This window comes from Apodemus sylvaticus, chromosome 13, assembly GCF_947179515.1.
Source record: "Apodemus sylvaticus chromosome 13, mApoSyl1.1, whole genome shotgun sequence".
Classification (NCBI taxonomy): Eukaryota; Metazoa; Chordata; class Mammalia; order Rodentia; family Muridae; genus Apodemus; species Apodemus sylvaticus.
In genome coordinates this window covers 79076123-79088352 of record NC_067484.1, presented here as the reverse complement: position 1 = coordinate 79088352, position 12230 = coordinate 79076123, and the positions used below count along the sequence as shown (strand labels likewise).

The 12230-nt window shown below is 38.2% G+C and overlaps 1 long non-coding RNA gene across 1 annotated transcript in view; it reads right to left on the bottom strand.

Moving 5' to 3' along the window:
• LOC127663787 (uncharacterized) overlaps nt 1-4921 on the bottom strand; it is a 46392-nt gene extending 41471 nt beyond the window's left edge. Inside the window, exon 1 of the long non-coding RNA XR_007973017.1 lies at nt 4815-4921. This is a non-coding gene — a long non-coding RNA (uncharacterized LOC127663787). The remainder of the gene's footprint in view (nt 1-4814) is intronic.
• Nucleotides 4922-12230: the final 7309 nt, after the last annotated feature.

Below are 12230 nucleotides of genomic sequence, written 5' to 3'. Positions count from 1 at the left end.
ACCAACTCTACTTATATATTTTTATTGTTTGTTTGTTTGTTTGTTTCTTGAAAAAGGTAGAGTGATGTTCATCTCTTGCTGGAAGCCTTAGTTACTCAACCTTGAGACTCTGTGTCAAAGCAGGATATCTGCAAAGCCCTGTCTTGTTTTGGTTTTCTTTTACAGACATGAAATCCCCTGAATGAGAAAACTCAAAATGAAACAGCTGTGCATGAATTTTTCATTTTGGAAACTTTCAAATGTCTCAATTTCCAGTTTATGATTCTTCTTTATAGCTCCTCACCATAGTAAAGTTACGCAGCCTCGTCTTTTCCTGTCTATATGAAAGGCAGCACCTCTCTCTGTACTTGGAAAATTTTAGGAATCAGCCACGCAACCCAAACTTCATCTGTTGTTTAAGAATCATATGGGAAGGGGTGGGTGGGAAGACAGGGGGACAGAAGGGGGCTTACGGGACTTTCGGGGAGTGGGGGGCTAGAAAAGGGGAAATCATTTGAAATGTAAATAAAAAATATATCGAATAAAAAAAAAGACAAAAAAAAGAATCATATAAACTTTTCTGCTATGACTTACAGGCCATCTAACCTTACATCTTAAAATCACTTAACCTCTGGTCTCTGTAAATGTGTTTTCATTGAGCTTTAAAAATGTCTTTGAGAAGGTGTTTGGCCTGGATTCTTTCCAACCATTAGGAAATGGGTCAGAATCCTTATGTGCAGGAAGGGTCCTTGAAGGGAAATCACTATTTTAAATAAGGAACACAGAAGAAAGCTAGGACACACTCTTCTAAGAAAAAAGTGATACAGTACACCAAACTTATGCAACATCAAAAAGAAAGTGAAGATATGAAAATTAAGAGAAGAAATTGTGGCAAGCAGGTTTTAACAAAATTTGCAACATAAATTGTACATATGGCAAAGGCTAAGTTTATAGGCTTATGTGGAAAATAATCTCATTCAAAAATGGGGAAGAGTCAGAGAGAGAGTGAGAAAGATAGCCTGGACTTCTCACCTTAGTCATCAGTTTGTTTGACAAGTATAGAAGAGAAGATAGGATGTATATTTTATGCAACTTGTTTGCGTATCTTTCAAAACTGCTCAAGAAGCCATATTATGTGCTTTGTTTGTTTGTTTGTTTAATGGGTAGCAAAGGAAGCTTATGTTTAATTTGAGTTTACATAGAGATTATATAACTTTTTTGTTATTTGTGTAGTGAACAATTCTAATCTCTTCTTCATAATAAAAATTTCAATTATGATTATAAATACAACCCCCAAAATGCCTATTAAATGTGAATTAAAAAGAATTCAATGTATATGGTGATTTGAATAAGCTTCGCCATGGGAAGTGGCAATATTGGGATGTATGGCCTTGTCGGAATAGTGTACCCTTGTTAGAGGATATGTATCATGGTGGAGGTTGGCTTTGAGGACTCTATGCTTAAGTTACACCCAGTGCAGAAAAGTCCCTCCCACTGACTAACTGCAGAAAACAGTTCCTCTTCTTTTTGCTTTCGGATCAAGATGTAGAACTCTCACCTTCTTCTGCAGCACCATGTCAGTTCATGCTTCAGTGAGTGCTTCCAAGCATGAGCCTAATGGACTGATCCTCTGAAACTGTAAGCCAACCCTAAAGAAATGTTGTCCTATATAAGTGTTGCATTGGTCATAACAATAAAACCCAAACTAAGACAGCATAATTTTACTAATTACTATCCTGGGGGGGGGAATATTGTACAGATATATGTTTCTGAACAAAGAGAAAACAAAAATCAGCCTTGCAAGAAAATGATCAGAAGGTCACTTAAGACAATTATTTATCAAACAGTTATCCTGTGAAAACTAACATAGCCACATTTACATGGGACATATTTCCATCTAAATTGGATTGAAAATCTTTTGTATACAGGAGCAACAAAGGACAAGATCCTAAAATGGGTGGTATCTGGACTTTGCAAGTGAGGTGTTCATGAACAACCTATTGAATTGGCCTATTTTGCTCATCTTTGTCTTTAAATGAGACATATAAGGATATTGAAGGAAAGAATTAGCAAGATGAATTTTACCTGTATGTTAACATTCTCTGTAACATATTTTTATCTATCTAGATTTATCCACTTAGTGATTTATTGGTTCTCTGTTTCCATTGGCTTCACAAATTTGGGGAAAACATATTAATATGCCCAATCTCAGGCAACAGCTACTTACACTGACTTCCAGGGTTCGGAAAATCATGTGTGCAACCTCCTGTCCATGAAACTGCAACGAGAATGGCATTGTTCCCTTTTTCTATGTATTTCTTCATCCAGGTACTATAGATGAACTAGCTATTTTAAACCTATGACTTCACTGACCACATCTACATAATTATCAAAATATTTTGCCACTTTTTATTATCATGATCAATGATGTCTAGGTGAGTGGATCCTGGATAAGACAATATCATATGAACTTAATTGAATGGCAAGATTTTTAGTGATGGATTTTTTGGACATGGTGCCTTGGACATAATAGCAGACTCTTGAAGGAGTTGCTTTTGCTTAGAGAAGTACAGGGTATCTCCATTTCTGTAACTGCTGAGGTATGTGAGGTAGTAGGAATTCATGAAATGCAGCCAGATCAGCTGATTGTTATCACAAGATGGCTCAGGACCCCATTGAAATAGTGACAAAGGGACATTTTTCAGGTATTCTGCATATTATTTATTATTTAGTTACTTAATTTTTAGAATATTTGGAATGATGAATTAGTTACTTTTCTTGTAGCTAAGAGGAACTATCTGAAAGATTTAATTTTTATTTTATTTAGTTAAGAATATGATTATTTTGGTTCACAGTTTTATGGGACAGAATATGTCAAATTAGGAAATGAGTGGACGCTAAGCCAGACCTGTCTATGGAACCAAAGCTTGTGGTCCAGGAATTTCTTACATCATAAATGACCAAGAAGAGCTGCTACCTGGAACAAGTCTGAGCTATAACAATCAGTGATCTGCCTTTAATAATCTTCATATTCTACCCATGGTCTCCACTCCACAGGGGTCACAACCTCCCAACACATCACTACCAAGTGTGCCCTCAGTGTAAAAACACAATAGTCTATGTTTAATATCTATCTTTAAAAATAATGTGTAATTCCATGCATGTTTTCCTGAAATATTATTCTGAGACCATGGCTTCAAGACACATTTCTATTGAAGAATTCAATGAGCATTGGAGAATGGGTATAAACAAGAAATGATCAGATAGAAGCAAAAGTTGTCTGTTCCAGAGCCACAGAATCACAATCTGACCATGACTGGATATGGAACAGCTCATAAATATATTTTTATTAATAGGACTGGTGGCCAGCCATAATATATTTTAGTAATTTTTGTTTTAGGCAGAGAAGGACAGCTGTTCTATAGAAGAACATGTGATGACAAATTGTCACTCTCTACTTAAGAAAAATTAATTGTTGGAGATTGACCTGGGCATGTCTATGAGACTGCTTCCAGAAATGTTTCACTGAAGGAAAAAGATGGACCCTGAATATGGGTACTATCATCCAAAAGGTTTCTTTCTGGTCTACATGACATAGAGACAAGAAGAAAATCAGCTGGGTGCCTAATTTGCCCACAAGTACCACATCTGTGACCTGTTGTGGTTTACCAGGTTTTCCTCCCCACAATGAACAATATCATCAAACTATGAGTCACACTACAGCCTTCTTTCTTTAAGTGCCTTACTGGCACATACTTGATCCCCAACAATGTGAAAAGTAGCAAATACAGAACGTATGTTTTTTTTGTTTTTTGTTTTTTGTTTTTTTTTTATAAAGCAAGCATCTTCTTCAGCTAGATATAGGGTCTGAAAATAGTCATCTGAACACTGCCTATGCTTGAAGAAATGAAGAACATTTGTGCATAATTCTGATCGGCTTCCACAGCATGGAGTACAAATGACCAGAATAAAGAGGGAATTATCCTCACAAAATGCTGTCTATATGAAAAATGAGCATACTCTAGCCCAACTTTCATAAGAATAGTGTTAAAGGGAGGCATCTATCCACGTAGAAAGAATTCACATGTAAACTCTGAGCTGTTCTAAGAGTCGTTTCCAGAATTTCTCTGGAATCTGGCATTAACCTATATTCCTGGCACATGCTTCTACATCTTTGAACACACACCTGAGAACTCAAATAGCTCCCAGCTGGAACTGCAGGCAATCTTACTTGTGATAACAAAATGGAAAGGTTTAAGCCAAGAAATAGTTTAAATGACATAAGATGTGACAGATGATGCCTCACTTCAAAAAAGCCAAGGGCAAATGAACCCATCTTTACGTGGCAACATTCACATCTGAAGGCACTATATAAATCATGGCAGAGACCTTCCCAGTCATCAGGACCAAACTCAGTCTGACCATGTGTGGGGTGGAGGAAGTCACTGCCTGCACAGTATGACTTGGAGGAGCTTGAAAGGCCTGAGGTTTCCCACACTTCCTCCTGCATGTAATCATTTATTTCCTGAAACTCAACCATGCCCTACTTATGACTCTGAATGTCATCAGAAATGCAACTCCTTCCATAATTATCAGTCCTAAAAGGGCAAAAAATATTCCACTGACTGCTGTTCTGGCAACTGCTCTCATGAACTAGCTTAGAAATGCTCGTTTAGTTCCATGGCTGGCAATGGATATCTGCCCAGTTTTGCATATTTAACACAACAAAAGTTTTAGGTTCATGCCTTGGTCAGTACATTAGTTATGTTCCTGTTGCTATGATAAAATAGCATGAATAAAAGCAACTTGGAGAAGAAAAAGCTTCTTTGACTCACAGTTACAGAGGAATGAGTGTCCGTGGCAGGGTGACATGACAGCAGCGGAGTAAGTATGGCAGCAGGACAGGAAGCTAAGAGCTCACATTGTTAAATGCATGTGTGAAGCAGAGGACAAACAAAAAAGAGGAGCGAGGCAAGAAACACTGAAACCCTATTCCCAGTTACATCTTGTAGCAAGGCTCCACCTCTTCCCTCAGGGGTGACACCACTTCCCCAAATGGGTCAATAAATGGGAACCACCATGTATTCAAATGTCATCAGAGTTTATGTTGACTTCCTTACTGAAACTACCACACTGAAAAAAGGAAATATATATTTGCAGTTCAATTTAATCTTTCTGGTTAGACAGAGTGTATGTGTATTGGTTTGGGAAGAACAGTGAGAATCTCTCTCTCTCTCTCTCTCTCTCTCTCTCACACACACACACACACACACACACACACACTCACATACACACTCACACACACACACTCACACACACTCACACACTCACACACACACACACACACACACACACAGATTTTTCTTTCTTGTTTTTTCTTCCTTTTTGTCCTTTGTCCTTTTCTTTCTGTTTATCTTTTATATGGTGTCAGCCTCCTACAGCAAACTCTGGGTTTGAACTGTTGTCAACATGCATAGCAGAGTTAGCCCCAGTAAAACATTTCAACTCACCCCTATTTTCACCTCCGTGATCTAGCATACAGAATGACATACCTTAATTGTAATAAATTGTTACCTAAATGGGAAGGTGGACAAAAAGAATGAAAGTACAAAAGACAATTGGCTAGTTTCCCAGCAGAAAACAGGAGTGCTGAAGAAAACTATGCACTAAATAGACTTAAGGGAATCTACAAATAAAATTGAGCCTTAGCGGACTATTAACAGTAAGTAATAGTACCATCCCTCAGATGATCAAGAGAGCCACTTGCTATGGATTGTGGCATATGGGCCCTACCCACTGATGCATCATAGTGAGAGCAGAGGGAGCGGCAGAGGAAGAATACTCTGGAGATGGTTTTCTTCTCCCTCTTTCATCTCCTGCTGGTAGATTTATCATTGGATAAATCCAAAGAGAAGCCAGAATGGAAACATCCTGGAATCATTTTTTTTTCTTTTTCAGAAATAAGAAAGCTGCCTAGTGAGGTGGCTCGATCCAATAATCTCAACATCTGTGAGACAAAGGGCAGGGGGATTGACAATGTGTCCCCCTTTTCCAGTGTGTAGGGATTAGAGTAGGCATGTCTGTTATCCAAGATGATTTCCTTCTTTCTTTGCTACAGTTAGAAGAAACACAAACACAAGTATCACTGGAAGGAAAGGATTTGCTTGTCTTAGAGGTCATAGTGAATCACATTGGGTAGCCAAGGTAGGGACTTCAAGCAGAAGCTTGAAGCAGGTACCCTGATTACTGGCTTTCTATGGACTTTTTGATACAGCACAGGACCAGTTGTCCAAGGGTGTCTTTTCCAATGGTTGGCTTGCATCCCTGCCTCACTGTTCTTGTTTATCACTTATGGTGATAAAGCACTGCCCAAAAGAAGCTCCCGGGGGAAAAAAGCTTTATTTGGTTTAGAGTTTACATTTTATCATTTTGAGATGGCAAGTCAAAAACTTGAGATAGCAACATGTGGGCAGGAACTAGAGTAGAGAGGAATGCTTCTTACTAGTTTGGTCTCCATGGCCACTTTTTTTTTTTTAACACCTTAGGACTACCTTCCAATGTGGCACTACCTAGAGCGGAAGGCTTTCTCCAACGTAAGTCATCAATCAAGAAAATGAGCCCACAGTCTTACCTGTAGGCCAATTAGATGGAGGCAATTCCTCAACTTAAGTCATTCCCTCCTAAGGGATGCTAGTTGGTGTCAAGTTGATCAAAAATAACTGGAATAATTATTAATCAAGAAAATGACCCACAGATGAATGCATAAAACAATATGATAGAGGCAACTCTCTCTTTCCAGGTGTGTCAAATTGACAACTATGATTAGTCATCACAGTGTCCTGTTCTAAACAGCTGCCCACCAGCTCTCCTTGAGATTAGATTATAAAGTTCTTAAAAGGAGTCTCTCTCTCTCTCTCTCTCTCTCTCTCTCTCTCTCTCTCTCTCTCTCTCTCTCTCTCTCTCTCTTTCTCTCTCTCTTTCTCTCTCTCTCTCTCTTTCTTTCTCTCTCTCTCTCTGTATGTTTCAAATTTAACATTAATTAATTTTTAAATAATTTTGCCCTATTACTCCACTATATTTTATAAGGCAACCTTTTCTTTAATTGGATTATGGTGATGGTGACTTATTGCAACACTTTGAAAAAATGGAAATCAGTATTCACATGTATTTCTTTATCATTGTTTCCTCTATAAGCACAGTTGGTCACAAGCTTTCTTTCCAGACTGTACTTTCAAATGTCTTATTACCATTTAAATGCAGAAAAGAAGAAGCTATTTCTTAGGAACATTTTGGTGAATACTCTTATAAAGGAAAGCATCACCTTTGAGTTGAAGACAATTCTGATTTCCATACATCAGGTTTGCTTCAAGCAGTGAAGAACTGTATGTGGCAGGATGGGATAGCTAGGAAACACAGCTTTGGGGACTGGACTGGAATTTAATATGTATTTTAAAACACAAATTGCATTGTCACATGGTGAGGTCCATGTTGTGATGACTGGAAGCAAAGCTGTATTTTTGTAACCACATTTTCGCTACAATAATCCCCAAACCACTGCAAAATGGAGGTGCCAATAACCACTGGGAAACAACAGGAAGAAAAACTCAGACACAACTTCTCATTTTCTTAATAATGAATTCCTTATTTTTCTGAATTTATTCAACCTTCACTTGACTTGAATAATAATGGAATAAAAATTCCTCAGAGATGAATTTTCTTATTTTCTGAACTATCTGCCAGCAGACAATGAAAGTGGCCTAGCAAAGAGTCAGGGGATACCCTGGCACCCGACCTGTTCAGAGGACAAGAGGATGGGGGAAGAATTGTGGGAGGGGATGACTGATCAGGGTATAAAAGGAATAAGTAAAAAAAAAATGTAGCCTGGCACAGGCCACATGGGTGGTTAGCAGTAACTTTGACTAAGAAATTGGAGAAAGGGGTTAGAATTCTAGTATGACACACCATGTTAATAGAATAAAATACACTGCTCTATTTGTGCCTGTGCTTATGTGTTCATGTGTGTCATCATGTGTGTACATGCTAAAAGTCCATCTCAGGTATCATCACCCCCTTGTGCTATCTGACTTGCTTTTCTAAGAGCTCACTTACCTCACCAGGACACCTGGCTGATGAAAGGCAGACTCCTTCCTCTCTATCTCCACATTGCTAGGATTACAAAAGCACCAGCATGCCCAGCTTTTCACACAGCTTCTATAGGCTTAAATGCAGGTCCACAGGGCATAGGACAGTATTTTCCTCACAATCAGATCAGACCCAGAAAATGCTTCATTTTTAACAAATAGGACTGAAATGCACAGAAAAATTATTCTCTGTTTCATATTCTAATTGAATTAAACAGTCATCGAATAACTGCTTGTTTGGGGCTTTTGTGCATACAGAAGTGAACAATATTCAAGCAGGCTTGTGTGACTTTTATCATGAGACTAGAAAGAGCAATTCTTACACCTTCATGCCTGATTGATGTCATCACACATCTCTGTCAGATTAGTTGATTTAATAGCTTTATCTATGAGTATCCACCACAAATTATGGAGAGTGAAAAAAAAATAAGCTGGGTATCCTCTGGTGGGAACCCTTCAAGGAAGTTCTGTGTTCTGTAGAAGGAACTGAGGGGTGAGCTGTTGGGAAATACAGTCCCAAATGATATTCTACTTATCCATCTGCTCACAGATTTGATGTTTTTTTTTAGTGTGCATAGGAATCAATCTTTTATATGTCAAGCAATTTTCATTATTTTTATTAGTTATGTGTCTACGTGTTTTAACAAAATACTCAATGAAAAGAATTTAAAACAAGAAAGAATTATTTTATTTTGCAGTCCCAGAAAGTCATGACAGCTGGTCATGTTGTTCCAGAAAACAGAAAAGCATAGATGCTCACGTTTAGTAGTCTTTTTCCTTCTTATCCAGTCCTTGACCCCAGGCCATGGAATGGTATACCCACATCCAGTGCAGTTCTTCTCTCCTTAATTAACCTAATCTAGATAATCCCTCACAGATATACCAGATATTGGTTTCCATGGAGATTCTAAATTGCTTCAAGATGGTCATTAAGATTAATCATCACATTTTTCAGTTTTAAAAATATTAAGGAATAGAAAATTCAACAACCTTTAATAAATCAGAAAAATAATAGCCCCGGGGAACTACAACATGGCTCATAACATAAAGGCACTTGCTGACAACCCTAACACCCTGAGTTGAATCTCCAGTCGCAGATGATAGAGGAAGAAACCTGACTCCTGTAAGTTGCCTTCTGAGTTTCACACATACACTATGACATACATGCAAACACACGCGCATGCACGTGCGCGCGCACACACACATATACACACACAACACAAACAAACACAAAGATAACCTCCATATGCACACACAAACACACACAGACATGTGGTTTAAAAAATTATAGTCTTAGACTTTTATTATAGCCACATATACTTTCCGAAAGACAAACAGCATAGAATTCTTTGAAAAGAACTTCCCTGCTTCCTCTAGTATTTGGACATGCTGTCCAAATCAAAAGAAAATCTTATGAAAGAGCACATATCTCTGAACTTTGAGAATATTAGATAAGCTCAAAGTGGCATACTTTAGTTTGCTCATGTTATTTATAGACTTAGGTGAGCCTATGTCCCTCTTTTCTATGGCCCCTGGTAATCTTCTACTAAGTTCTTCCTCTTTATTCATAACAGAAGTCATTCCCTGCTCAGGTTTTCTAGCAACAAAAAGCTCAGACACAGGTGCCCACCCAGCCATTTTCTTCCATATCTAAGACCTGTTTTCAAGTGTGTCTTTTCATGTCATAGATACTTAGCACAGCCATTACTATACTTGCAAATATCTTCTTTGCAGTCATCAGAATCTCCAAATGTGATTTTGTGACAGTTGGTGACAAGTATGATAATAAGGTACTCTGGTCCACTCCATTTATCTTTACCTTAAATTTTAAAATAGCCATAGGGAACTGCATTTTTACATGAAAGTGAGTTAATGTTTCATTGTCCTTGAGGAAATATCTTCTGGGCCAATGGAAGTTGACAGAAGGAAGGAAGGAAGCAATAAAGCTAGACTCTCCTCAACCATGATGCATTTTAAATGCTTGCCTAGGAAGGATAGGTTACCTACAGCTAACATGTAGTCAGCTCAGGGTTAATTTTCTCACTGTCTGTGGTCTGGCTATCCCATCTCTTGACACTTTTCCAGCAGAATATAATTTCAAAGCTGTTATGGTTGATCATGTTTGTTCCCATTTATATCCAGTTCTTAAATTCCCCTAGAGAGGTTGGTCTGAGTTGAAAGCTAAATATGGATGTCTATATTCTTTACCTGTACTGCCTGATGCTCTCAAATTGATGCCACTAGCTGCCAAACTTCAAAGGCTTCTCTGATAATGTCACAGAATTATATACTGTGTTCTATATGAGACCCTATCAGCTGCATCTCAAAGCAGCATTTTGTATGATATAGGAACTGAGGCCATATGATGTCAAAGCTCTATATGTCTTCAAGCATCCACTGAGAGGCACCTCCAGGTATACAGGTCCAGCGACTCAAGTCAGGTCTCATCCCATGACATAGTTTTACCTCTCAGTATCACTTAAGTATCACTTCATGTGATTCTCAAGCAGAACTGTCACATTCAACTATAATGAAATGCAAGGGAAGAACAAATATTTATTTAGGATTGAATTCCGAAGATTGATGTGTGTTCCATCAACTAATATTTTATAGAAAAATTTATTATGTACTTAGACAACTCATATTGAGTACAACTTATACACCCAATTGACAAAGGATTATAGCCTAGCTTTAGCATTTCTTTGCTGGGCAGAACAATGTTCAACAAATCCATTTATTCGGTTATAAAACAAAGATTATATTATGGCCCTTATGATCAGTTTCAGGATCTATGATGTTATTGATGTGTTAACATATTGATGTGAAGAGCAAGAACAGTGTTGATATATGGAACAGGCCATATGGATATTCTCCCTTAAGACTGTGCAATGGAGAGTGGCATTGGGAAAACTGGAGAAGAATGAGAATGCTCATCTGGCACAGAGCTCAGAGTTTTCAGTCCATGATTGATTGGCCCTTTCGTTTTAAATTGTGATGACATAGTACATCAGGATAGAAGCATGATATCAAGGAAACAGCTTACTTCATGGCAACTAAGAATCCAAGGAAGAGAAAGAAAGAAAGAAACCTAGGCTCCATTATGCTCTTCAAGGATTCCTCCACCATTACAAGGTTTTATCATCTAGGCATTTCCTCTTAACATCCTACTCCCTTCACATAACCAAATTTTAGCATATATGAAGTCTGCACCACAATAAAACTTTTGATAGATTATGGTTCCAGAAGTGATTTAACCTTATTTATTTTAAAGCAATCAATTTTCATCACATTCTTTACATTACTGAAACAGAAGATCTACTTGTGTATCAAGGAATACACACACATACACACACACACACACAAACACACACATACACTCATGCACAGGCACAGGAACATGCACATGCAGACACGTAAACATGCTTGTATATGAATATATACAGTGAAGGAAGATACTTGCCAGCAAGAGTGAAAACAAATAGAGAAAGAACAAGTACTCCCACTCCTGTCTTTCATGTGCTTTGTACTGGCAGCCATTAGAAGGTGTGGCTGAGGTTTAAGGTAAATCTTCCCATATCAAAAAATCTGGATTTAAGGTGGGTCTACCCACTTCTAATAAATCAGTCAAGAAAAATTCCTCACAGGTGTGCTCAGCCACTTGGGTGTGAGTTATTTCCAGGTGTAGTCAAGTTGACAACTAAGACTAATCATCAAAACTTTCCTGCTCTATACAAAGGATATCGATAAAAGAGAGCCAAGAAATAGGTGAACGCAGTAACCTGAATGAATTGTATAAACTAATCTGGGCAATACTATAAAGATCACATTGGAATATGAGTTTATATTGTAAGACAATATATACATATTGGCTTCTGTGACCAAGCAGCCAGCTCAGCCAGGTACACAGGGAACAGTAGAGTGAAATATCATTCGGGACACAGTCCGCCTGGGTTCCTTCTGCACGTACGAGCTGGGAAGCTCTACAGTTGTCTGGGCATGTATCCTGCAAGGGACCATTTGACCTGCAGGGAGTCCTGCGCTTAGAGGGAGTCCTGCTCTCAGAGACCTGTGCCACATCGGACTCCAGAAAGATGCCACTTTCTGATACTC